Here is a 25,505-nt window from a genome sequence, read left to right on the forward strand (position 1 = left end):
TGGAATTTTAGGGGTGTGTGTGTGTGTGTGTGTGTGTGTGTTGGGCAGTGGGAAGGATAGTTCAGCTTCCTTCCTGACACACTGTAGAGACCTCCATGTAAGTTTTCTAAATGGAACTGGCCCACAGAGCCAACTCTTTTCATAAAAGAGGCAATTTACAGGTTAGGTAAGGGCTTCATATAATTAAACAGAGCTGAGTTTGAATCCTGGTCCCATCAATTAACAAGTGTGATTTCGGACAAGCTATTTAATCTCTCCGAGCCTCAGTTTCCTTATTGGCAAAACTGGAATGATTTGAAGCTTAAATTTGACAATATACCTAAGGTACATGTTATGAGGATTAAATTATAAATCTAAGACACCCCGCATGGGGCCTGGCATATACACGATAAAATAATCATCATTAATGCACATATTAATTATTATTAATAGGTAAATTCTTAAATGTTAAGCCCCCAGAAAATGTTTGTCTGATCTTTATTCCCTCCTGATGATACGAAATAAATGTAGGGTTCTCGTGTAAGTGGAGACAGACACCCCCCTCTTTTTTACTCTCCTGTATTTTCTTCCCTCCCTTGCTGACTTTTGACAGAAAAATAACCCAAGCATTCTTTTGAAGTTTTTAACAGACTTGCATAGTGTACATAGCAGCTCCTACTTTAACTCACTCTCCCTGTTGTGGTTCTCGCACTCAGTGTAAATCCTCTGCAGAAGTTTCAGGCTCCTTTTGAAGCTTTACTCAGTACCCTTCATCATAATAACTTTTTTTTTTTTTTTTTTTAAATTTTTTTTTTCAACGTTTTTTATTTATTTTTGGGACAGAGAGAGACAGAGCATGAACGGGGGAGGGGCAGAGAGAGAGGGAGACACAGAATCGGAAACAGACTCCAGGCTCCGAGCCATCAGCCCAGAGCCTGACGCGGGGCTCGAACTCATGGACCGCGAGATCGTGACTTGGCTGAAGTCGGACGCTCAACCGACTGCGCCACCCAGGCGCCCCTCATCATAATAACTTTTAAGGACAGACAGCCAAGCCCATACCTGCCCAGGTGATGGGAGATTGGTTGGGAAGATGCCTTCCTTCTCCGTGAAGAAAGACATTCTATCTAATCACTGCCAGGCAGTGGAGGGGAGAGGATGCTTGCAGACTGACGCCTTCCGAATCTCGCCAGCCCAGAATGAGTAGCACATGAACGAGGCTCCGCTCGACAATTCTGGGCAGGTGCCCAAGTCCTGCTAGGATGGTCCCCATGGCCCTGGAGGAGCAGTGCCAAGTGTCTGTGTGCTGCCAGATAGCTCCCCACCTCGGGCACCATTCCCTTGCCAAGATGTTTCTAGATCGCGCTTCTAAACTTCTCCATAAAATTCCCAGAAATGGAATTGGAAAAGCTGGAAATTGCAGGGAAATATTTGGATCTCCTCCATGATGCTGTTGAAGTGATTACCGTTGAAACAACAAAAAAATAGCAGCTTAGAGAAAATGACAGTCTTGCATTCGTGGTCACGTGAGCCTTTGCGTGGCTCAGGTACACCTGGCCGCTAGCTCTCACGGGACCGTGTGCTTGGGCCACTGCCTGGATGGCAGGGGGTGAGGGGTTTCCAGTGTCCACCTGTTGGCACAGACTCTCTCCCAGACTCAGATGCATAGGGCTTCTTAGCTGAAATGTGGCTTGCTGATGGGACGATACATAAGAAAGCGTTCGTTTACCCCAACCCCCCCACAATTCCCTTGCTTTCCTTGGTGATGCTGCTGCTCTAAGGGAGAGTGATGATGGTGAATCAGAGTTTCCCCATGTTAGTCATCCCTTAGGCCTCAGAGAATCGATGTTAGAGGGAAAAGAGCCTGGAAGCCAATGTGGTTTTAATAGTTTGAGACCCAGTGGGGTTGAATCCCTTTCTGGACTGTCAATAGTTTCAGCCTAGAACAAATGGCGAAAATAGGAAGAAAAACAAGTGCATTTTGGTAGCAATAGCAACTGAAGGCAATTTTTAAAAAGTCCTAGAGAAAAATCCTTGTGTTGCAAGGTCACACCTGTGCATGGATAATGGTGTGTTTTCGTTTGCTGTCAGTGCATGTTTCAGTGTCTCGGCCATTACCGAAATTGCGGAAAATTGTCGGATGCTGTTAAGTTTGAGGATGTGAGTGAAAATGTTAAGAGTTAGTGCTTGTGGAGAATGGGGGTTTTTTTTGGCCTCAATTTCTGTTCTCTTATTGACATAAAGGGTAAACCTTTGATGAGAAGTCCATGTAAGTTTATTTACTCTAGAAGCAAAAAATTTTTCCCTCGTCTTTCCTCCCCTCCTTATATTCTCTTTCCCACTCTCCCTCCTTTTTCTTCCCCTCCCTCGCCATTTTTTGTTTGTTTGTCGGTTTGTTTTGTTATTTGGGGCTTTTTTGGTGTTTTTTTTTTTTTTTTTTCTGGCTTGTCTTAAAATCACACGGAGGTAGATTTACAAGCTCAACCTAAGACCCCAGTGTGTTCCCATCACAAAGGATACTTTGGGAAAACGCGGCCTTCAAGGAGGTCTAGCTGTGTCTGCTTAAAATCTTTAAAACCTTCATTTTCAGTGCCTCCCCATGTATTCACAGTTAGATTCATTTAAAATTCCAATAAAATACACAGGCTGAAAGTGTCTTAGCTCTAGCTACCAGGTTGTTTCTAACGGTAAATGTAAATGGGTGGAGGGCTTGAGCTTCTTAACAATGACTTTTGGAAATATGTCAACGTTATTGCACACAACTGGGCGAGCGTTTGCTTTTTAAGGGCCGTAATGCCTTCTGTAAGATGTATGGCCCACGTGCTTTTACCTGCTATGTGAGATGGCTGCTCTCGCAGGAGGAGGAGAAGGTGCCAGATTTGTGCATTTCTCGCCTCCCTGCCAAGGCTTATGAGTGAAGGAAGCACTTCAGCTTGAAAGCTCCTTAGCCCCCAGCATTTGCTGCTCTAGAGGGAGTGGAGGAGCTCGTTAAGTGATATTTATCTCACTTCATTTTCATGGACACCATCACATGAGACTGTTGGACCCACTGGAGCCAGAAGACCTCTCGTACTCATTTAAAACAATAAAATCCCTCTTCCGCCCTGTGGCCCCTCAACGCGACAACTGTACAAAGTACATTTTCTCGGGCTACTGAATTACAGGCATTGCCTCTGTAATGAAGCTTTCAGGAGAAGCCACCCTGGGCTGTATTTTCAGTTAGATGGGCCCACATTTCTTCTCAAGTGCTTGCTAGCTCTCTGGCTAGACTGCCACCATGCAGTTATGTCTGTGAAAGAAAGGACATGTCTAATTGAGGTCAGTGTGAGTCACAGTTTATAGTAATTATTTCGGGGATGGAACAGTGGGAGGGGACATCACCTAATGAGGCCAGCGCGGGTTCCAAGGCTGCTCTTGGCTCGGCCCCCACTGTCTCATCACAGTGGACTGCTGCCAGGGCCAGGAAACATTGCTTGGAACGATGGTTCCTAATTTGAAATATCTGGGTGAAGATAGCATTGTGGCTTGAGCTGTAACATGTAATAGTTTTGAAAGTTTTCATCCGAATTTTGGTTTTATACATGAAGAAGTTAGATAATTCTGTGCATCTTGAGGTGAGGAAACACCATCCTCCTTCTAACTCCTCCTCCCTTTTACAGTACTGCTTCCCTAGAAAACTCTTTCAGTTTTGAGCTCTGTTTCAGTTATGTAACTCCATTTTTCTAATGGATATACTTACACCGTGATTTTGTCATTCTTTGGCTTCACATATTAATTTTATTTCCTATGTGAAAGATGACGATTTAGATCTCGCATCCTTCCTGCCCTTCCGTGTACACATACCTGTGCTCGCTCTCTTAATTCCTTCAATGTGATTATATCAGAATTTTCATGAAATGACTGTTCGGGATTTCTGTTAAACTGAGAATATACATTTTTTTTTTTTTTTTTACCAACCAAGTCATGTTTATACATCTTGTCTTGCACAAATTTGGTTTCTCTGGAGTTTATAATTGCCTTTGATTTTCCCCTCATTTTCTACATGCCTATTAGCCAGTCATTCCCAAACTCTCACCTGTAATTGTAAACCTCTTTTAAATTTGTTTGGGTATGTCAAGTAAGCTCTCATTTTCAATTTCTTCTTGGATGTAGGGCTCCTTCATCCTTCTAGTCCACTTGGACTGGTGGCTGTCTAGGTTTGTTCCTTAGCAATTGACCTGGGGTTTCCCTTCATCATCACTCTAGAAATTCCCCTTGGCATGTCTTCATCTAACTTTAGTGGAACATGCCTTCTGGAACTTACCATAGAAAAGGTACCTGGAATGTATATTTTTCTTGAGAATCTACATATATGGGCATAATAGTTATGTCCCTTTTAGCTCCTCTGTAGGTTACTTTCATGTCATGTTTTTGTTGCTTTTTAAAATCAATTCCACGGGGCGCCTGGGTGGCGCAGTCGGTTAAGCGTCCGACTTCAGCCAGGTCACGATCTCGCGGTCCGTGAGTTCGAGCCCCGCGTCAGGCTCTGGGCTGATGGCTCGGAGCCTGGAGCCTGTTTCCGATTCTGTGTCTCCCTCTCTCTCTGCCCCTCCCCCGTTCATGCTCTGTCTCTCTCTGTCCCCAAAATAAATAAAAAACGTTGAAAAAAAATGTTTAAAAAAAAAGAAAGACAGAGAGAGACAGAGCACAAGCAGGGGCGGGGGCAGAGAGAGAAGGGCACAGAATCTGAAGCAGGCTCCAGGCTCTGAGCTGTCAGCACAGAGCCCGATGCAGGGCTCGAACTCACGAACCGCGAGATATGACCTGAGCCAGAGTTGGATGTTCAGCCGACTGAGCCACCCAGGCACCCCTTAATGGTCTCTTTAAATGTAAGACTTTATTGCATTCAGTTTTGTGATGTGAGCTTATATTATTCTTTGATGACTTTCTTCCTCTCTGCTTTTCCCGTCATCCCTGTTCCCTTTCTCTGAGACTTTTGGCATATTCTCTCTGCCGCTTATATATTTTTTTCATCTTTTCCTTGACTTTTTGTTTGATTTGCTAGAAGCTACCTTCAAACTTAACATTCAGCTTCTGTATTATTTTTTTGGCAATAACAATTTTTAATTTCCAAGAGCTTTTTCTTACTCTCTGATTGTCCCATTGTCCCAGTCCCCCTTTCTTGTTTTATGGATAAAATCTAATCTGGAATCTCTGTTTTGCTTGTATGTTATCTCTTTGCTCCCCCTAGGGCCATCTTGTTTTGTTCTATGTATGTCTCTCTCATATTTCAGACTGTCCTTCAATGTCAGGAAACCCTTGGTGGTCTGTTCATGCTTAAGAATGAGGAGATGAAAAAGCAAGTGGGGAACTATATACACGTTGAGGGAAAGCTTTGCTTCATGATGAACAGGTGGGGCCAATCATTATGCCAGAGTTTCCCAAATGGCCGAATTTCTGTAGTCTTGTTCTAGGCTTCCAATATCCACATCAGATGCCCTTATTCTCTTCTGAGACTTCATTTCATTCTTTGGACAAAGAGCACTCCACTTGTTGTTTGTCTGATTGGATTTTGCTTTGGCTTTTATTTTTCACTTGCTCAGGGAAGGCCTAGCTGCCAGATATTCTGTAGCTAGGGGCAGAGGTGGGAGTCAACCCTTCCACACACAACCTTTGAGTCAATCTCCCTGTCGCAGGTGTACCCTCGTTCTGTAGGACATGATATTGCCCAGTCCCAAGTCTCTCCAGAGTTCCACAGGGCTAGGGGATCGTACTCTCACTCAGTTCCATCCACCTTTCCTAACGACCACCGCTTGGGTCTTCTCAGTGCTGCCCTTCCTTGAGCATCCTTCCTCACTCACGGTTACATCATTCAACTCATATTGTGCATAAATGTGTTTGAATGTCTAATTTTCTGATAGCCTTTATTCATGGTTGTGGGTTTGTGTTCTTTTTATTTCCCTACCATCATTTTGATGAGGAGGGCTCGAAGATAAATAAATACTAGCCTATCCTCTTGATCAAATACCGTGATTTTTTAAAAAGCCTCATTGAAGGGCTAGAATATAGAATGGGGTGGAAATACACAGTTTTAAAATGAGCACATTTTTGTGTGATTTGCATTTGGAGCAACTCAGAGTCACAAAAGAGGAAAACTCACTTCTCTGATGATTACAATATTATATCCTGAAAACTCCTGGATTCCTCTGTAAATGCAGGAACTGATGATACCAACGGCAATCGTGGTCATAACATAGGCGACAGCATATTTATGTTTTCCCAGCACTTTATGGTTTTTCAAAACACTTTTACGTGCACTGTCTTGCGTTACAGACCCCATTTCCCCTACCAGCATTATGATCTCCGTCTTAAGCTAAGGAAAATCACAGAGACCAAGGATTTGCCAAAGATTACGCAACAAGCCCCGTTGACCACTACAACTCCACCTTCTCTTTGTTAGCGGTTTGCATTGTAGCGACTACGGTGGGTGGCTGAGCTTAGTGCCAGATAACTTGCGTGACTTCACATGATCTGAAATCTTTACTTCTCAGCTAAGTAGCTCGGGAGGAATTTAATACTCCTCTCTGGTGGAAGGTTTCCGGAAACAATGAGTTGTCGCTGTGTGAACAAAGCCTGTGCTCTTTCACTTGGCCTACGACAGAGAACCGTATACCCACTGAACTTCCAATTCCATTGTGCCGCCGAAATCTATACTTTCAGGCCTGTGCTTTTGCATTTTCCTCTGAATTATCACCTGAGAAAAAGTTCTTATATCTTTACACGTTCATTTGTGTGTTAATACAATAGGGCCTGTGAAAGATGGTATCAGGTACCAGGTCAGCGTGAACCTACTGTTGGAATCCATGTCTGGAGAGAGAAAGTTCCACATTCCCATTGCTGAGCCTCAAACCAGTGAAATGCAATATTAGGCTTTTGACCTCACGTCGAGATTACTAAGGAGATCTCCTCAAATGCAGACATGCTTATACTCTTCCTAATAATTACTGGCATCAGTTGCATTTTCATGGTTAATACAATCAGTAAATAATTGTAATCTAGTTATGTAGCGTAACTATTCAATGTGGGAACATTTGTAATAAGATACAGAAAAGAAGAAAATGAGTCACAGGCGATAACATCAGGTAGGGTGTATCCCCAGCTTTTAGATGGATGGATAGAATTAGAGAGAGAGAGAGAGAGACTCAATTATATACGTATATACACCTATGTTACAAAACTGTGTGGATAAGTGGCCTGCATTTAACTACATATTAAGGTCACATTGTTCACACTGTTTTGAAATATTTCCTCAGACATATAGTCGTCTTCTACATCATTTACAATGTCATCCTAGGGTTTCATCTTCATTTATTATTTCTTTTTTCTTTTCTTTTCTTTTCTTTTCTTTTCTTTTCTTTTCTTTTCTTTTTTCTTTCCTTTCCTTTCCTTTCCTTTGTTCTTTTCTTTTCTTTCTTTTCTTTTCTTTTCTTTTCTTTTCTTTTCTTTCTTTTCTTTTCTTTTCCTTTCTTTTCTCTTTTCCTTTCCTTTCCTTTCCATTCCTTTGTTCTTTTCTTTTTCTTTTTTCTTTTCTTTTCTTTTCTTTTCTTTCCTTTCCTTTCCTTTCCTTTCCTTTGTTCTTTTCTTTTCTTTTCTTTCTTTTCTTTTCTTTTCTTTTCTTTTCTTTCTTTTCTTTTCCTTTCCTTTCTTTTCTCTTTTCCTTTCCTTTCCTTTCCTTTGTTCTTTTCTTTTCTTTCTTTTCTTTTCTTTTCTTTTCCTTTCTTTTCTCTTTTCCTTTCCTTTCCTTTCCATTCCTTTGTTCTTTTCTTTCTTTTTTCTTTTCTTTTCTTTTCTTTTCTTTTCTTTCCTTTCCTTTGTTCTTTTCTTTTCTTTTCTTTTCCTTTCCTTTCTTTTCTCCTTTCCTTTCCTTTCCTTTGTTCTTTTCTTTCTTTTCTCTTCTCTTCTTTTCTTTTCTTTTCTCTTCTCTTTGCTTCTCTTCTCTTCTCTTCTTTCCTTTCCTTTCCTTTGTTCTTTTCTTTTCTTTCTTTTCTTTTCTTTTCCTTTCTTTTCTCTTTTCCTTTCCTTTCCTTTGTTCTTTTCTTTTCTTTCTTTTCTTTTCTTTTCTCTTCTTTTCTTTTCTTTTCTTTTCTTTCTTTTGAGAGAGAGAGAGAGAGAGAGAGAGAGAGAATGCACACGAGCAGGGGAGGGGCAGAGAGAGGGAGAGATGGAATCCCAAGCAGGCCCCATGCTGTCAGCGCAGAGCCTGACGCAGGGCTTGGACCCATGAACTGGGAGATCATGACCTGAGCTGAAATCAAGAATCAGACACTCAAGTGACTGAGTCACCCAGGAACCCCTTCAGTTATTTATTTCTCCTATTATAGAGGAAAAAATACAAATAAAGCAATGTGGGAGATCAAGGTAAAGTAATTTCGATGGTCTCACTAGGAGTCTCCAAAAGACATTAAACTAGTACTTTTGAACCATGAGTTAATTTTTTTTTAGGACACAATCTATATGATTCAGCGCCCTAGAAAGGTCATCTCTGAGCTGTTTTTCCGGTTAGATTTCTTTTTCTAAAAGTAGGCGACAGTGTGTTGCCCTGGAAGCAATGAAAATGATCCGTTCGATATCTTCATGTCTTCCTGTCAGTTATTGACTAGACCTTCTCATCTCAGTCTTCTTAGCAAGTTAAATCATTAATTGAACTACCACTTATTGAGTCTTGAGCTCTTGGGCTAGGAATTCTGGATATGGAGAAAACTAACAGCCAAATAAGCGAAACATGAGTGGGCTCATTGGAAGCTTCTAGTCCGGTGAACAAGTCACTGGTGATTTCTGTGGATCACGGCTCCCCAAGTCTTGGCACGCAGAGAAAACTATCATATTTTTACAGTAGATTAGGACAGATAGACAAGGCTGAGTTGATCACGTGGGGCTTAAGCCTTCCTGAGGGCTGAAAGCTGAATACCTCATCAGGCCTGATCATGCCTGTTACCATTCCCACCACACCGACCGCCCCGGTATAGCAGTTGACGAGCTCTCCAACGGTGAGCTTTCTTTTGGGGGGAGGGCAAGAAGAAACTCTTGGTACGGGACGAACCTTGCGTGGTCAGTTGTGGAAAGAAAAACAAAAGTGAAAGTATAATAAAATCCCGAAGAAGGAGAATTCGGTTTGCTTCCTGTTTTTGTCTGTTTCGTTGTTTTAGGCCCTTTAATAAAGTTTTTGCCTTCCAGCTCTTGCTGAGCTGGAAGTAAGTGAATTTGTGAGCGTATTCAGGGGTCCACATTTATCTTATCTTTCTGTTCCCATGGAGGATTTAGGCCTAAATTATCCTTGGTCGACGGGTGACTATTCAATTGCTACCATTTCTTGAAGCTGCATTTTTTCCCCTCTTGGTATGAGTTTTTTAGAAGATTGCATTTGATGAACAAATAAAAGTCTACGTCTTTCTCCAGTTCTATCCGTGGGAATAATTTCTCACTGATAAGAGGACTGATCTTTGTGGCTCCATGAAATCTTGGTGGTTGTATTATGACTTGTCCTTTAAGCACATGACTGGTGACACCATTTCCCCGGTGGGCGGAACCTTCCTTCTTTATTCTGGAAGAAAATCAGGATAGCATCGGCACAATCAGAGTGCTTCCTGAACCTAAGTCTCTAAAAGTACTGTTGTGTAGAGGATGGGGTCTCGTCAAGTTATCGGAGCAAAATCAAAGCTGTCGACTACAATAGAACTCAAACCTTCACTGTATTAGTTATCTATTACCGCATAAAAAATTACATCCAAACACAGCAAATTGTGGGGCATGTGCGGGGCAGGACTGCTGGAGCATCTTACCTGGTGGGTCTGGATCACTGCCTCCACCTGAAGATGTAATCATAGGGGTGGCTAGCTTGACTGGAGTCATTTGATGCTTGACTGGAGCTGATTCTGAGGTGGCTGGCAAGTTTGTGCTAGCTTGTAGCAGGAGGCCTAAGTCCTTCACCACATGGACCTTTCAAGGGCTACTTTTATCCTCATAACAGGGCAGCTGACTTCCTACAGATTGCTCGGAGAGAGAGAGAACAAGACAGAAGCCATAGTGAATTTTATGATCTAGTTGAGTTGTACCATTTCTACAGTATCCTCTTGACCACCCAGTCAGCTCTATTTCATGTGGGATGAGACCATATGAGGGTGTGAATGCCAGGAGGTAAGATGAGCTGGATGTTATTTTGGAGGCCGGCCGTCATAGTCTACCTTCTGTCCCTAATGATTCATGTGCAAAACACACTCCCTCCTTCCAAAGATGCCCCTCCAAATATCATCCCATTGGCATCAGCTCAAAGTCTGGAACCTTGTCGTCTAAATCGGGTCCAGGTGTAATTCCTTAAGCGCAGTGTTGTTAATACCAGTCTTCTCGATCTAAAGACCTGTGAGCTAAAGAGGCGAGTTATCTTCCTCAGGCATGTACAGTGGCAGGACAGGCAGAAAACAATTGCTGTAGACACTCCTGTTCATAAAGGGGGAAATGCAAAGCACATGGGAGTCAAGGGACCATAACGATTCTAAAACCCAGCAGGCACAGGGTGATAGTTTCTTATCTGGATTTAAGGACGAGGAATAATTCCTCATATGGCTTTGGGGTCTGCCCTCTGAGCTCTTGGTTATACCCTCTGAGTCACTGCTCCTTTTACGTGGACGATAGCTCATGTTTCTTCTTTTTAAATGTTTATTTATTTTATTTATTTTTGAGAGAGAGCACAGTGGGAGAGGGGCAAAGGGAGCAGGAGAGAGAGAGTCACAAGTAGCCTTCACACTTAGCATGGAGCCTGGAGCAGGGCTCAATCTCATAAACCTGAGCCGAAATCAAGAGTCGGATGCTCAACCGAGCCACCCAGGTATCCCGATAGCTCATGTTTCTATCTTCACAGTATTTTCAGTCTGCATTTGGCGGTATAACTCCGGATTCATAGACTTTTTTTCCCTTTGGTACTGTCTCTGTCCCTTACAGTCCGAGCTGATAATGTATCTGCCAATACTATTCTCTTGAAAACATTGTGAGTCTATTGTTAATGTCACTGGATGGGGTGCCTGGGTGGCTCAGTCAGTTAAGTGTCCAACTCGATCTCAGTTCAGGTCTTGATCTCAGCATCGTGAGTTCAAGTTCTGTGCTGGGCATGAAGCCTAGTCAAAAATAAATAAATAAATACATACATACATACATACATACATACATGCATACATACATGCATACATACATATAAAAAAATAAACTAAAACAAAGATTAAAAAGGAATGTCACTGGAGCTGATTCCATTAGACATAGCCACATTCGAAATGTGTTTGAGATAAGCCCTTTTCTACCTTGGGTTTTTGCTAAAACTGCTGAGGGACAACCTTAACCTTCTCAGGAGCCCTGTGGTTTGAATGGTTTTCGAGGTACCACCCTAGATATTTCTAAGGTCTGAACAAAGGATTTGATAGCCACACCCTCGGCTTTATGTTTATACCATGTTTTCCCAAGAAGGTTCTGAATTTGCTTTTTACCTGGGAACCATTTCTTAATTTTAGCCCCATTTGTCATCTGCAGAGAATGGAATTTCCAAAACCAGTAAGTCCTGGCTTTTTTTTCTTTCTTTCTTTCTTTCTTTCTTTCTTTCTTTCTTTCTTTCTTTCTTTCTTTCTTTCTTTCTTAATGATTCTTCTTTAGCTTACCTCTCTTTTCTTGCTCTTTATGATTGGAAGCAAGAAGAAACCAAATAACGTCTCCAACACTCTGGCTGCAAATCTCCTTTGCTAGATCGTCCAGCTCATTAGATACATTTTCTACTTTCTACATCACTGCAGGCAACGGGGCCATTACACCACGGTTCCATTACACCACAGGCAATGCCATTGCATAGCAAGAATCTCATTCCTCTGCTTTCCAGCAGCATTTTCTTCGTACTCTTGCCAACACAGTCTGCTTGAAGGCTAACAGGATTCTGCTAGCAGTCTCTTTGAGCCGCTTTAGGGTTTCACTAATACTCTCGCCCGAAGTTCTTTCAGCTCCTGCCCACTGCTTGGTTTGAAAGCCACAGCCATATTTTTAGCATGTATTTTGTTGTTGTTGTTGTTGTTGTTGTTATGGCAACATTCTGCTTCTAGGTACAAAAGTCTGTATCAGTTATCTGTTGCCACTTAACAAATAATCCCCAAGTACAGAGGCTTAAAACCTATTACAAACCTTTACTGTGTCACAATTTTTATGAATTTGGAAATCAGGAGTGTCTTAGCTGAATGATGCTGGCCTAAGGGTTCTCCTGAGGTTGCAGTCAGGATGTCAGCTTGTTGCAGTGATCTGAGGGCTTGACTGTGGCTGGAGGATCTATTTCAAAGTTGCCACACTCAGGTGGCTGGTTGGTGTAGCTGGCTACTGGCAGGAAGCCTCCGCTCTTTACCACGTGGCCTGCTTGAGTGTTCTCATGACACGGCAGGTGATGTCCTTCAGAGTGAGCGATCCAAGAGAGAAAACGCAGTGCCTTTTTCGATCCAGTCTCAGAAGTGACACTCCATTATTTCTGCGATATCCTGTTGGCTATACAGATGAGCCATATTCAGCGTGGGAGGAGACAACCCAAGGCTGTGACTAGCAGGGAGGCAAGAATCATCAGGAATTAATCTTGGAGTCTGGCTACTACGTTCACCTTTCTGTGCCACTAAGTAGTAATAAAGGTTGAAATTTCAGCTTCCTGGGACCCATATATTAGCAATCACTTCTTAAAAACACGTAAGAGTCGAGACAAACTGTGTATCCAGAGGCAATCACTTGCTACTCTTGTTAGCTGTGTGGTTTTTTTTTTTTTTTTTCAATTTTTAGATGTCTAAATAACATGTCTATAATGCTCCTTTGATTTTTTATTTTTAATTATCTATTGATTGCAACTAAGGAAAATGAATATTTAGCTCCTCCATAATCCCCCTCCCCAGCATCATCTGAATATCCGTACTTAATTTTGATTAGTTTTTAAAATTCAGTCTTTATCATACGACCACACAAATACAAATCATGGCAATCAGGTAGTATTTTATGCTTCCTGTTACTTTCTTTGACTTATTTTTATATCGTACCTTAGAGTTAATTATTGTGGTTTTTTTTCTTGTTTAGTTTTCTTTCATTCTAACAATAATTGATCTCCAAATTCTTCCCCTTGTTTAAATTCTTCTTAATTTCAAATACACTAGGCATTTCATCAACACCACCTGTAGCTTGACTACAACTTCGTGAGAGACCCTGAGCCCAAGCCACCCAACTGGGCTGCTTCTGGATTTATGACCATCAAAAACCGTGTCAACCTGTAAGCGTTTATTGGCATGTCCTGCTAAGTTTAGGATTGGTTTGTCATGTGGCAATAGTTAACTAATACAAGAAGTGTTGTTTTTCACTTTTCCCTCTTTTTTTCCCCCTTTGACGACTTAACAGGATCATCTCTTCTAATGTCTGGAATTTCATGATAATATGCCCTCTGTGGATATGATTGGGAATTTTACAGAGTTTTCACCTCCCTGTAAAATCTGTTTCCTCCACTTTCCTTCCTTCTTTCTTCCTCCCTCCTCTGTTCTTTGCTTTTTTTTTTTTACCTCCTTTCCCTCCTTCCTTTCTTCCTTCCCTTCTGTTTTCCTTCTCTCTTATTTTCCCTCTTCCTTTCTGAGTAAAGGTTTTCCTCATAATCTGGTGATCCTTTCCTGTCTGCTCTTAGTTTAGAGGAGACACTAAATGGGTCGTCAGGGGTTCTGAGCACATCGGGGTGGCTTGTTGACCGTGGGCCTCTTTGTAAGGTAACCTGGCTGAGCTGTTTCATTGGAGAATCCAAGTCAGTATCTCCAGCTCTTATCTGTTGGGCTGGTTCATTCCCCAGGGGAACTGTCAGTCTCATACCTTGGGTATAATCATTCTGTCTTCTACTGGCCTGCACTAAAACCCTGATTTGACCACTTACTAATCACATGATCTTGGTAAAATAACCTCTCTGAGCCTTGATATCTTCGTATGTAAGATGCAGGATATTATGAATCTGCCTCTACCTAACCGTCGCAGTTTTGTGAGGATCATATGAGTTAATATGCATAAAGTACTCAGAACAGCACCTGCCACAAAATGAACACAAAACAGGTACTGGATGGTATCATCATCGTCCTTATCATCCTGTGCTCAGTAGATCTGGGTTAAGGAAGAAGCTGGGGATCTCAGCATTTAATATATCAGCCAAATTACTCCCATTATCTCCAGTAAGGTATCCCTGTCTTCAACTACTTGGTGCCCCCCAGTCTGGAGGCTCACTGTATTAGCCTTTTCAGAGAACGGATCTGTAGTGTTCAGCCTGTGTGGGTGAGGGGCAGTCAGTTGACTGTGTGGGTGGGGGAAGGGGTCTAGATCTTAAGTTAGTCTTCTGTTCACAGCACTGACATCCCTGTAACTCCCAGGGGGTCTGCTGTTCTCCATCAGGCTGTCCCTGACTTACTCCTCTCCTGGCTTTGGGTTCTGATTTCTTAGGCCTGCTTGTCTTTCTGCTTCAAGCTTCTAAAATTTTGGTTTTTGTGACTTTTTCTATTTTTCCTTTGTCTTGTGACTCTGTTTTTTATTTATTTTTTATTTTTTCAGATGTCTCTTTATTTTTGAGAGAAAGAGAGAAAAACAGTGCAAGCAGGGGAGGGGCAGAGAGAGGGAGACACAGAACTACCATGTTAACTGGGGGTTGGGAGAGACAGGATGAAAATTCACTCTGCCTCTAACTGAAAGTCTGAAATAGGCTTATTAAAGAAGTATTTTCAAAAGCAACAAAAAATTAAGTGAATGTCATGCTTATTTTGGATTTCTTGGCACTGTGGAAGAGAGCAGATGCGTGAGCAAACCATAATGGTGGGGGTGATGTTCACAACTGTATTCGCATGCGGGCAGATGTCTCCATTGCTCTGATTCACAGAACTCCTTGCACTTGGAATTATTCACCATCTGTCTCCTGTTACATTGTAAGCTCCATGCGGGCAGGTGTCTTCATGGTGTATTGTTATAGGATTTGGAACTTCAAAAATAACAAGGATCGTCGTCGTTATCATCACCCTCAGTGTAGCAGAAGCAGTAGTCGTAATAAAAACACAACTAAGTTCACCAAGTATCTACCACCGGCTAGGTGCTGTTGTAAGCTCTTTGTATACAGTGACCCGCTGATTACTCATAGTGACTTTGAAGTAGCTAATATCATAACCTCCACAGATGAGGAAATCAAGGCTCAGAATCACTTGCTCACTTGCCCATGGCCTGTAGTTAGCAAGGGGAAGAGGCACGATTTGAAATTCCCAGAGGCTGCCTTCTAAGCACAATGCTGTTCTGTTTGTTGTTGAATAACTAAAGTAGAGTCCTTCAAGCAGAACAGCTTTATCTGGGGGAAAAACAAATATGGCTCCACGCTAATGGTTGCTTCATCCGTTTCATAAGTTTGTAGGCTACCCTATGTTAAAAGCAGAATTTATTTGAGATACAAAGTGGTTTCCTGCTGAACTTTAGAATGCAGGTGAGCATATAGTAAAATGAAATGCATTTAAAATATTAATAGACCAAACGTAATTAAATAGCCCAAGTGGTAATTACAATTGAAAACAAGATTTCCTTTGATAAAGCTTTGTTACTAGCCAAGAATTAATAACAAGGGGGGCAGTGGGTCCATGTGGGACTCCTTCTGTTTGGAGAAGGGGAAACCCCATTAACTTGTTTTCTTTCTCTTGAGAATGATTACAGAATTGTTTTGAACACTGCCCAAATCTCAAACCCAGTCGTAATCTATGCAACGAGCATGATCTATAAATAGACTTTACAGTTCTTATGGGTGAACTTGGTTCTTGTACAGTCCTTGAAACTTGGCCCAGGGCTCGGCGCTGTGCAGAAACTTAATAAATATTTGTTGATGCATTGGTACATTGCTGAACTGACCTCCGCTTGGTCCCTTACCGAGCCTGCTCCATTAAATTATAATGATTTATGGGGAGAAGGCATGTCGCAAAGCACGTGATGTCAGCATTTGTGCCATCAGATGGACATAGACAGCGTAAGCTTTTTCTCTGCCCGAGCCTGCCTTCCAGGGGCCATGGATTCCCTCTCAAAATAAAGGAGGGAGACTCAGTGTTGGGACCATTTCACTTCTAAGGATGTTCATTTTGGGTTTTTGGAAATAGCTCTGGCTGAAATAAAGTACGGAGAGGGCAAGTTGCAGATTCCTTTCCCATGATGTTGCTCTTCCTATGAGGTAGTTCAATTCAAGCATAATTGTATGTCAAATCAGGGCAAAGCGATCATAGTTTTTCCTCTTAACAATTTTCTGTCTTGATGCTATCTTTGCAGTTTTGAAATTTGTCACTGAACACCCAGGACTAGAAATTACGTGCCACATTTACATAGCTGGCTTTATGTATTCCCGACAGTCTCGGAACGTGTCCTTCAGTTTGAAAACACTCCACCTCTCCGGGACACGGGGAGGCTCATGTTCCTCAGCAGACCCCCATCTCCTTGTCATGCCGTGCTTAGGTCAGATATGGCACGGGAAGATGGTCCTTCCCACTGGAAAACCAGTTTCTGATTCATTCAGCCCTACCCCAACACCCACCTCAGCGCCATGCTTCCCTCCTTAAAAGCAGGGATCATAAGGATCTATTTAACATGCGGTTTGCTTCTCTAGGTCCTTACTCTGCATCGGCATGGACCGCTGGCAGGAGGCCTCCTACCCATGGCTGCCCAGGTCTCTGGGACTTTCTCAATTGCATTTACATGCAGATTGCATCCTTGTCCTCCACAATGCTGCATCTGGCCTTGCATAATAAAATGTCAGCAGCCCCTTCCTATCAGCTGTGGACGTTGTGTTGCGTCCCAAAGCAGAGGAAGCTGCCCAGGATGCTTTCTCCTTGGATTCTTTCTGAAAAGAACACTCTGCTGTTCCTCATAGCCTTGGACTTGGAGTGGTCCCTCTTGTGCTCCTTCTAGGAGCTGCCTAGAACCTTAGGTTTGGCCGCCTTGCTCGTAACTTAACATCTCGGGGGGAGACCGGTGGCAGGGCTCTGTAAGTGGGCTGGCAAGCATTTGGTGCTGCCTAGAGTCATGTGGCTGCAGCCTGAGGTCTTAGTGGACGGTGACTGTTGTCTCATTTTAGGCCATCAGTCACCTTCTAGCAGATGCGCTCCCAGTGGACGTCAGTGTGGAATGTGGGTAAGCCCAGGAAAGGGATACTTAGCACCTAGAGTAAAACAATGCACAGGGTGCCCCTCACTTCATAATTGGAAGCCAGGTCATCTGGCTGAAGGTTCACGAGCTGGCCGAGGGTCTTGGAGCCACCTTTGATTGCCTGTGTTACCTTGGGGGAGTCATGTCTCTGTCATCAGGTTCCTTATCTGTAAAATACAGGCCGTCAGACCCTCATGGTTTTTGTAAGAATTATAGAGATACACAAAGTCAGCCTGGCTCCTGGAACACTGCAGGTGTTCAATGAAGAATTGTGTTTTTACGTACCAAAGGAATTGGACGCTATTATAAGTGTTACTGTGAGTGATAAAGTGTATTATTATTACTGTAGAGGGTTTGGCAAATAAATTCAGACTACCTTTAAATTGCAGTGAGTTCAACTTTTTAAGCCTTCCCAGCATTTTAGCCATATTTACTTAGGTACACTTGGCATGCTAATTATAAATATTATCTGTTATTAAAAGCCCATACTTTGGCTTTCTTCACTTACGTTTGATGTATTTCCAGTTTTACATACTTGGGAACCTACTTGCTTTTTTCTTTAATTTAGTCTTTAAAAGGGATATTTTAGAGGCACCTGGGTGGCTCAGTGAGTTAAGCACCTGACTTCCGCTCAGGTCATGATCTCACACTTCGTGAGTTCGAGCCCCACGCTGGGCTCTCTGCTGTGAGCACAGAGCTAGCTTGGGATACCCTATCCCTCTCTCTCTGCCCCTCCCACTGTTTCTCTCTCTCTCTCTCTCTCTCTCTCTCTCACTTTAAAAAAAGTGACAAAGGATATTTTATGGACTTAGCTAGAACATGAAGGGTAGGTTGCAGATTCTGTGTGAACCACCACATGGCCAGAGCGCACCCGGCACTGTGGGAGGTGACAACGATGTGCCAGGACTTAAGGTTGCAACCTCCAGGATTCTCAGACTCCACCATCAAAACGCAGTTCATGGAGAGCCAAGGAACTAGGACCCCTCCCCCCGAGTCAGGACAGGGCTGGAACGTTCTTTGAAACCTTGTGTTTTGTCATAAAATTTCATGTGAATGTTGTACTCACTTCCATATTTCATCCCTGCTTATTTTATCAGAGAAAGAATGGTCAGCCTCTGTCCATCCTCCCAACCCCCGAAAGGGCCTGAGACAGAGCACAAGCCATGTGTAGTCCCACCACAGGGGACCAGTAGTCTCATTTGAAAAGTGGGGCTAAGCTATTGCTCTAAACACAAAGGTGGAACCCGGGAATGTAGGAGAATGGCATGCGGCATGGCGGGCAGAGGGGGGCTGGGGAAGGGAGTAAAGTGGGGAAAGATCTTGGGGTGCAGATCTGGGCTGGGATCGGGGCATGGAAGGAATAGGGCGGCCAAACCTATGAGCCACAAAATCCACCGTTAGACACCCATCCGGTCTGAACGGCCCTGAGCCGTCAAATGGGGATGGAAATGAATTGGTTTCAGGAGTGAAGTCAGCCTCCCACAGATGGAGAACACGTTCCTTCAGGACCACAGCTACGATATTCAATCTTCTGTCACCGTAAGGTTGACGTGCCCTTGGTTCCACTGCCTCCTCCTCTATCCAGGGTCCATTGTCTCACTGTGGGTCTTTACCTGGACAATGACATTCAAATGAAAATCGGTGCGTTTTGCCCAGGCAAGTCTTCTGGCTACATGATTTTGTCCTAATCCATTTCTCACAGGGCGACTTTATTGTAATTCATTCCCGGGCAGCTTCTATTAGGTTGAAGTGGAGTTGGCCTCGGTTACGCTGGGAGGCAGGCAGCCCATACGAGAGAGAGGGAGCACCTTTTGAATCCCAGCGGAACCACGTGCAGATAGGTCGCGGCTAGCTGTGACGGCGGCGGGATGGGGAGTTCTTTTTGCTCCAGGTGGAGTTGGCGGGGCCCACGGAGGGAGACGGGAAAGTGAAAGCACCTATTGTCTTTGTGCAAATGGATACTTGCCCGCCGTTTGCTTGCGTGAGAATGTTCTGGGCAAGGTTCCAGTGAAGGTTGCCTTTTGTGCTGATTCTGAAGGAAATGGACGAGATTGGCAGGCACGCAGCTTTCTCATTGCCGTGGTGGATGTGGATGGTGTCAGTTACGGGCCACGGGACTGTGTTGCTTGAATACCGAACTCTTGGGATCCCAGGGCACTCACTTCATAGACTTAATGTAGCAATAGATTGTTGTAGCCTTTGACCCAGGTAGATGTGTCCATTCAGTGCAGGGGGGAGAGCCAGAGGGCCATGGAGCCTTTCACAGAGGGTAGTTTTATGGCCATGGCCAAGTTACTAAAACTGTTGAGCCTTAGTTTCCCCAGGAGAAGGATGGAGCCAGTAGGGCTAAAGCATGAGTTGCAGGGGATGAAATGTGATGATACATCCCAAGTGCCCAGCACGGTGCTGGACATTCAGTGAGTGCTTAAAAAATAGCAGCTGCCAAGATGGGTCCTGGTGGTGTTTCTGTTGTTACCGCCACCTTCCTCTGAGCGAGGCATGGAAAAAGCCAACCTAAAAAAATATCACAGTTCCTGTGCAGCCTTGAGAAATAAAAGTCAAACGGTGTAAGTAGTACAAAGAACTTCAGATGTGGAACTTGTATTAAGTAGATTCTCTTGGTACAGAAAGCGGTATGAGCCAGCTTAAGGAAAAAGAGGGGATTTATCATGCAGGGTGAGGGCAGGAGGCAGCTTGGTCTCAGATGGACTGAAGCCAAAGATAGGAGAGGGGGCAAGGCTGGATGCTGCTGTGTGCTGCTCTGTGGGTCCTGGCCATTTCGTTCTCCCTTCCTTCTCTCTTTGCTTCTCTAGCTGCCTTTCCTTCCAGGCTGTACAGTAGACCATGGCCGTCCGTTCAAACAATGTTCCCACGTTGTATGTCTCAGCCTCTGTTTCAGAACGCTGGACAGTGTTGGTCAGGCCCAGTTGTCTGGGAGAGAAATGAAAAGGGTGTCATGGTGGACAGGCAAACGCAGGGCCGTGAAACGGGTGGGGGTTGATTCCCAGCGAGCCTCTGATGCTTTGAGAGCTGCCCTCTGCAGCAGGGCCAGGTAAGGACTAGGTGTGTTCCGAGCTCATGGGATTTATGCAGTGGCCATCATGGACTACTGCACCACTAATCATGGTGATGGTAGCTGAGCACTATCACTGAATACTAACTGAATACTAACTCTGGGCCAGGCACTGTTCTAAGACCTTATTTGCATGAATTACTTTCTGCTTCATTACTGTGAAGCAGACATGGCTTTATCTCCATGTGAGAGCTAAGACAAGTGATACCCAGAGATGTAAAGTCACCTCCCCAAGTGTGTACAGCTAGTAACAGATGGAGGCAGGATTGTAACTCAGGATGTCTGACTCCAAAGCCCATGCCTCTTTTTTTTTTTCATTTTTTAAATGTTTATTTATTTTTGAGAGACAGAGACACAGAACACAAGTGGGGGAGGGACAGAGAGAGAGGGAGATGCAGATTCTTCAGCAGGCTCCAGGCTCTGAGCTGTCAGCATAGAGCCTGATGCGGGATTTGAACTCAGGAACTGCAAGATCATGACCTGAGGTGAAGTTGGATGCTTAACCGACGGAGCCACCCAGGTGCCCCCAAAGCCTATGCCTCTTAAAAGGTTTCCCCCCTTCAATGGGAGGCAGGCTGGACCTCCTCCGAGCTTCTTTCTGGCCATGGTTTTGGGTTTCTAAGACCCTGATCGTATTTATCTTCCAGGGTGTGGCCTGAACCATGCTCCCTCTCCAGGAGTCCCTCCTACCCCCCATTGGCCTGTAGCCCATTGGTTCTCGAGCCCAATGGGCTCCAGCAGGGCCCGATTCTGTCACTGCCTTGCCTGACTTGTCCACACCACTGCACACATTGTCACCCTTCTTGCCATCACTTCTACTGCGATAGTGCCACCCACAACATAACCCCAGGTCTCCTGCAACTATATCCCTTTAAAGAAGCTGGTGGTAGATTCATTACCAGCATGTAGAGTCTTTGGTGCTAAGAGTTCATTTTGTTGCTTACTGTTAAACCTGACCAGTTATGGAACGTCTGTCTCTTTCATTGGTGTTGGATCCTACCTGTGTTTCACTGTAAGACCAACCCCAGTCTCACGGGCAACACTGTCATCCTTACAGGTTCCAGTATCGAATTTCTATTTCTAGGTGTGTGATCTTGAGCTGGTTGCCCAACCTTTTTTAAAGAAAAATGTGGTAAAATATACATAAAATTTACCATGTCACCGTTACGAAGAGTGCAACTCGGTGGAATTTGGTGCACATACAATGTTGTGTCACCCTCACTGCCATCTAGTACCAGAGTATTTTCATCACCACAGAACAAAACCCCATCACTCCCTCCTCCATCCCTGCAGCCCCTGGCAACCGCGGATCTGCGTTCTCTTTCTGTAGGTTTGCCTCTTCTGGACGTTTCTGATTAACGGGATCATTCAACATGTAGCTTTTTGTGGCTTCTTTCATTTGGTCTGTCTTCTGAGGTCCATCCATGTTATAGCATGTATAACGCATGTAGCAAGTGATAGCATGGACTCCGTTCCTTTTTATGGCCGCGTAGTATTCTGTTGTACAGACACCACGTTTTGTTTATCTGTTGATCAGCGGGTGGGCATGTGGGCTGTTCGTACCTTTGGCTGTTTGGTTACTGCTGCTGTGGACGCTCACGGACAAATGTTTGCTTGGACGCCCGTTTTCAGTTCTTTTGGTTATATGCCTAAGAGTAGAATTGCTGGTTCACAGGGACATCCTTCAAGTTACTGAGATCCTTCAGCTTTCTGAGTTGAACTTATTGAGAAACTGCCAAACTGTTTCCCACAGTAGCTGCGCCATTTCACGTTCCCGCCAGCCACGGATGAGGGTTTCAATTCTCCACATCCTCTCCTCCAGCATCAACGTTTGACTTGCAGAGTGAGTTTTATTATAACGACAGGGGAAAAGATACCTGAATTATTTAGGCTTTATTTATTTAATGAGACCATCTTAAAGCAAGAACTGGAAACTTGTGGGCATTTTAATGCAAAATACATCATAGAATTTGAGATACACGAAAAGCAAAGGTTGTTGAACATGTAGGGATAAATTTGATCATTAGTTCATATCTATGGACCATGTAAATGACAAGATCATAAAATCCATGGAGCCTCTTGTGGTGAGGCTATGCTCATGATGTGATTCATTTGGTATGTTTTTCTATAAAAATGTACAGGAGCCCATCCCAGTGACATCTGGACTTGCCTGCATAAAATGAGCGTTTAGGGTCATATTATTATTATTTCATGTTCTATACTTCATCTGATCTATAAAAATAGAGGCACAGTACAGTAAGCTGTTATTTCTCTCCTAAAAACATTAAGAAATTTTATGCGTCCCTTCTATTTTTGCTAATGACACAAAATGTTGAAACTTGTTATTTTTTTTCTTCCGTCAGCCCATGAATGTGCCATGCTTATCCGAAACCTAAATAAATACTCATTAATGTACAGTGCGATTCAAATGAACACTTTGTATACAGAATCGTGCTAGAGAAATACGTGTTTCTTCAAATCTGTAGACCAGAATAACACGCAATGAATTTAACATCACTTCACATTCAGAGCCGCCGACCAAATAAACTGGTTTTATGACTCAATTTCCTAAACTCGGGTAGGTAAGAAAGCATATATATGGCTCTTCATTCCATAATCCATCATACATTTTAAGAACAGTATTAGTTGGGTGAGACTTTTATATGACAAATGGCGCAGAACGGACATAGTACCTGATGCTAGGATGCGGGGATGGCAGATGGAGCACAGTGGGATGAAGTTGCCTTTTTCTTTCATGGATCCTTTTTTATTTTGGACAAATGTTTGTTTGATCAAGTGCCACCATGTGCCAGGTGCTGTGCTTAGAGCTGGGCGTATAGTGAATCAACACCGTTGCTGGCTTCGTGGAGCCTACAGTTTAGTGACCGACGTTCTGGTTATCTATTGTTGGATAACGAACCATCCCCACACTGAATGGTACAAATCAATACCTCATTATGCTCACAGTTTCATGGGCCAGGAATGTGGATATGGTGGCGAGGAGTGGTTCAGAGTGACGGGGGCCACATTTGGGGTGACTTGAATGGTAGAGACGGCCGGTAGCATGTGTCTAAGGCATCAGTTACGGTGGATGGCTAGATTCCTTGGTTCTGCTCTACGTTGCATCCTCTAGGATTGGAATATTCAAGGTGGCTTCTTTATTCAGATATCTGCACCCCGGCCTGGCGAGCTGCTCAGAAGAACTTAAGCACCTGTTCATGCCCATACAGAACTGGCTGGTCATCTTTCTTTCTCCAGTGGTGTATATGTGCAGGCTTCTTTAAAGCATGGTGGTCTCATGGTGGGCTTACACGGCAGACAGCGTCTCCCAAAGCAAGTGTTCCAAAGTCATGAGCAGGAGCTCCAGGACCTCTTATGATCTAGACTTAGAAATCCCAGAATGTCACTTCCACCCCTCACTCATGGTGAACCATGTCACTAAAGTCAGCCAGACTCACGGGAGTGGATTTATTCTCTACCTGTCAATGGGAGGAGTAACAAATGTCAAGATCATCTTAATCTGCCACAGAGGAAGGCAGGCATTAAAAAAAATAATCACATAAATAATGATTGCAGTAGAAAAAAGCGCAGGCTTCTTCATGGTAATCAGGACTTCTTGACTGCCAGTGACAGAAAATCAACCCAGATGGGCTAATGAAAAGAAGAGAATCTGCTGACCCATCTCACTGAGAAGCCTGTGGCTGAATCCCAGTGTTGTAACGATACGGTCAGGAATCTCTGTTCCCCTATGTCAGCGATAATTCTCTGTTTGCTCAGGTGATTTTATTCTCAGGTGGGTGGGGGTGGGGGGGGCCTCAAATGATAACTACAAAGGCTGCCAGCTGCTCCATACTTCTATCAGTTTAGCAATTGCAACCAAAAAAAAAGAGAAGCTACGTCTTTCTTAATGGTTCTAGCAAATGGTCTTGGGGTTAAATCTGATTGGCCACTTGTAGGTCACATGCCTCCTCCTAAGGCAATCAGTTGCCAGGGAAATGAAAAGCTTGGATTGGCCAGGTTTGACTGTGTGTCTATCTCAGGGATCTCAGAATAGGATCAGCCCTACATGAACTACAAGTGGGGGGGTGAATGTGTCCACAAAAGGAGAGACAGTTTCTTTTAGGAGAAGACAATAGAAATAGATGCTCACCAGACAAATACACAAAATACCCATTACGCAAGCCTAAAAACACAGGATGGCCTGCCGTGAAGATTAGGTCTACACATAGACGCGAGGGGGTAAGCTATTCCTCCCTGCTGTCCTAGCCTCCAGTCAGTCAACTTGCAGTTATTAAGTTTTCAATGTGTATGAAGTGCCAGACAAGTTGTAACTGGGATCACAAAATGAATAGACAAGCGGGTGACGTAGGGGTTCCAGGGATCTGGGGGCTCATCAAGGAAAAAGAGATGGCCACTAGGTGGCAGTAGCAAACACAGGCTTTCTTGGGTGAGGCTTTGACAGGGTTGGGGTTCCAGGAAGTCCCTCGCAGCAGCAGGAGACCTTCCAGAAGTAAGTGCAGGAGAGGAGGGCAAGGGAGCTGCCAGGGGAGAGGAGAATTCTCGAGAGGACTTCTGCGTCTAGGTGACATCCCGGAGCAGCACCGTGGGGATTCTGTGGGTCAGAGAGCAGCAGTGGCTTAAGAAGCTTTGTGCTACGGGCTTGTCTTATCTATGGCTAGCAGACATTAGGTGCAGTTTTGTAGGGCATGCAAAGCAGATGGGCTCTAAATAGCTAAAAATCTGCTTATTTGGGCTAAATTTAAAACAAGTGGATGTGTAAAAATTTGAGTTTGGCACCTGCTGGGTTTTGAGTTAATGGGTCTCAGCCTGCAGTGAAGAAATAAACCACCCAGGCCAATATGCAGACATCATCTTGGCTGATTTATATTACAAGGAGTTACTAATTATCCTCAATTATAAACATAGTAACTAGTTAACATCAGCAAGTTAAAGGCTTGAGGTATATAAAGTGTGGGATGAGAATCATAATAGCTAAAGTCTTGTACGTACTCATCACGCGACAGACACCGAGCTGCGTGCTTTGTGCAAACCGTCTTATTTAATTCACAGACAGCTCTAGGAAGTGGTTCCTGTTACTGTCCCCATTTACAGATGGGAACACTGAGGGGTCAAGTCAGTCATTCAGGGTCATACAGGTGGAGGGGCAGACAAGATCGAGACCCAGGCAGACTAGCTTCAGAGCCCACACTCTCAGGCATCTTCAGGGAACTGGGTAACCTTC

Source organism: Panthera leo, chromosome C1 (assembly GCF_018350215.1).
Source record: "Panthera leo isolate Ple1 chromosome C1, P.leo_Ple1_pat1.1, whole genome shotgun sequence".
In the NCBI taxonomy this organism is placed as follows: domain Eukaryota; kingdom Metazoa; phylum Chordata; class Mammalia; order Carnivora; family Felidae; genus Panthera; species Panthera leo.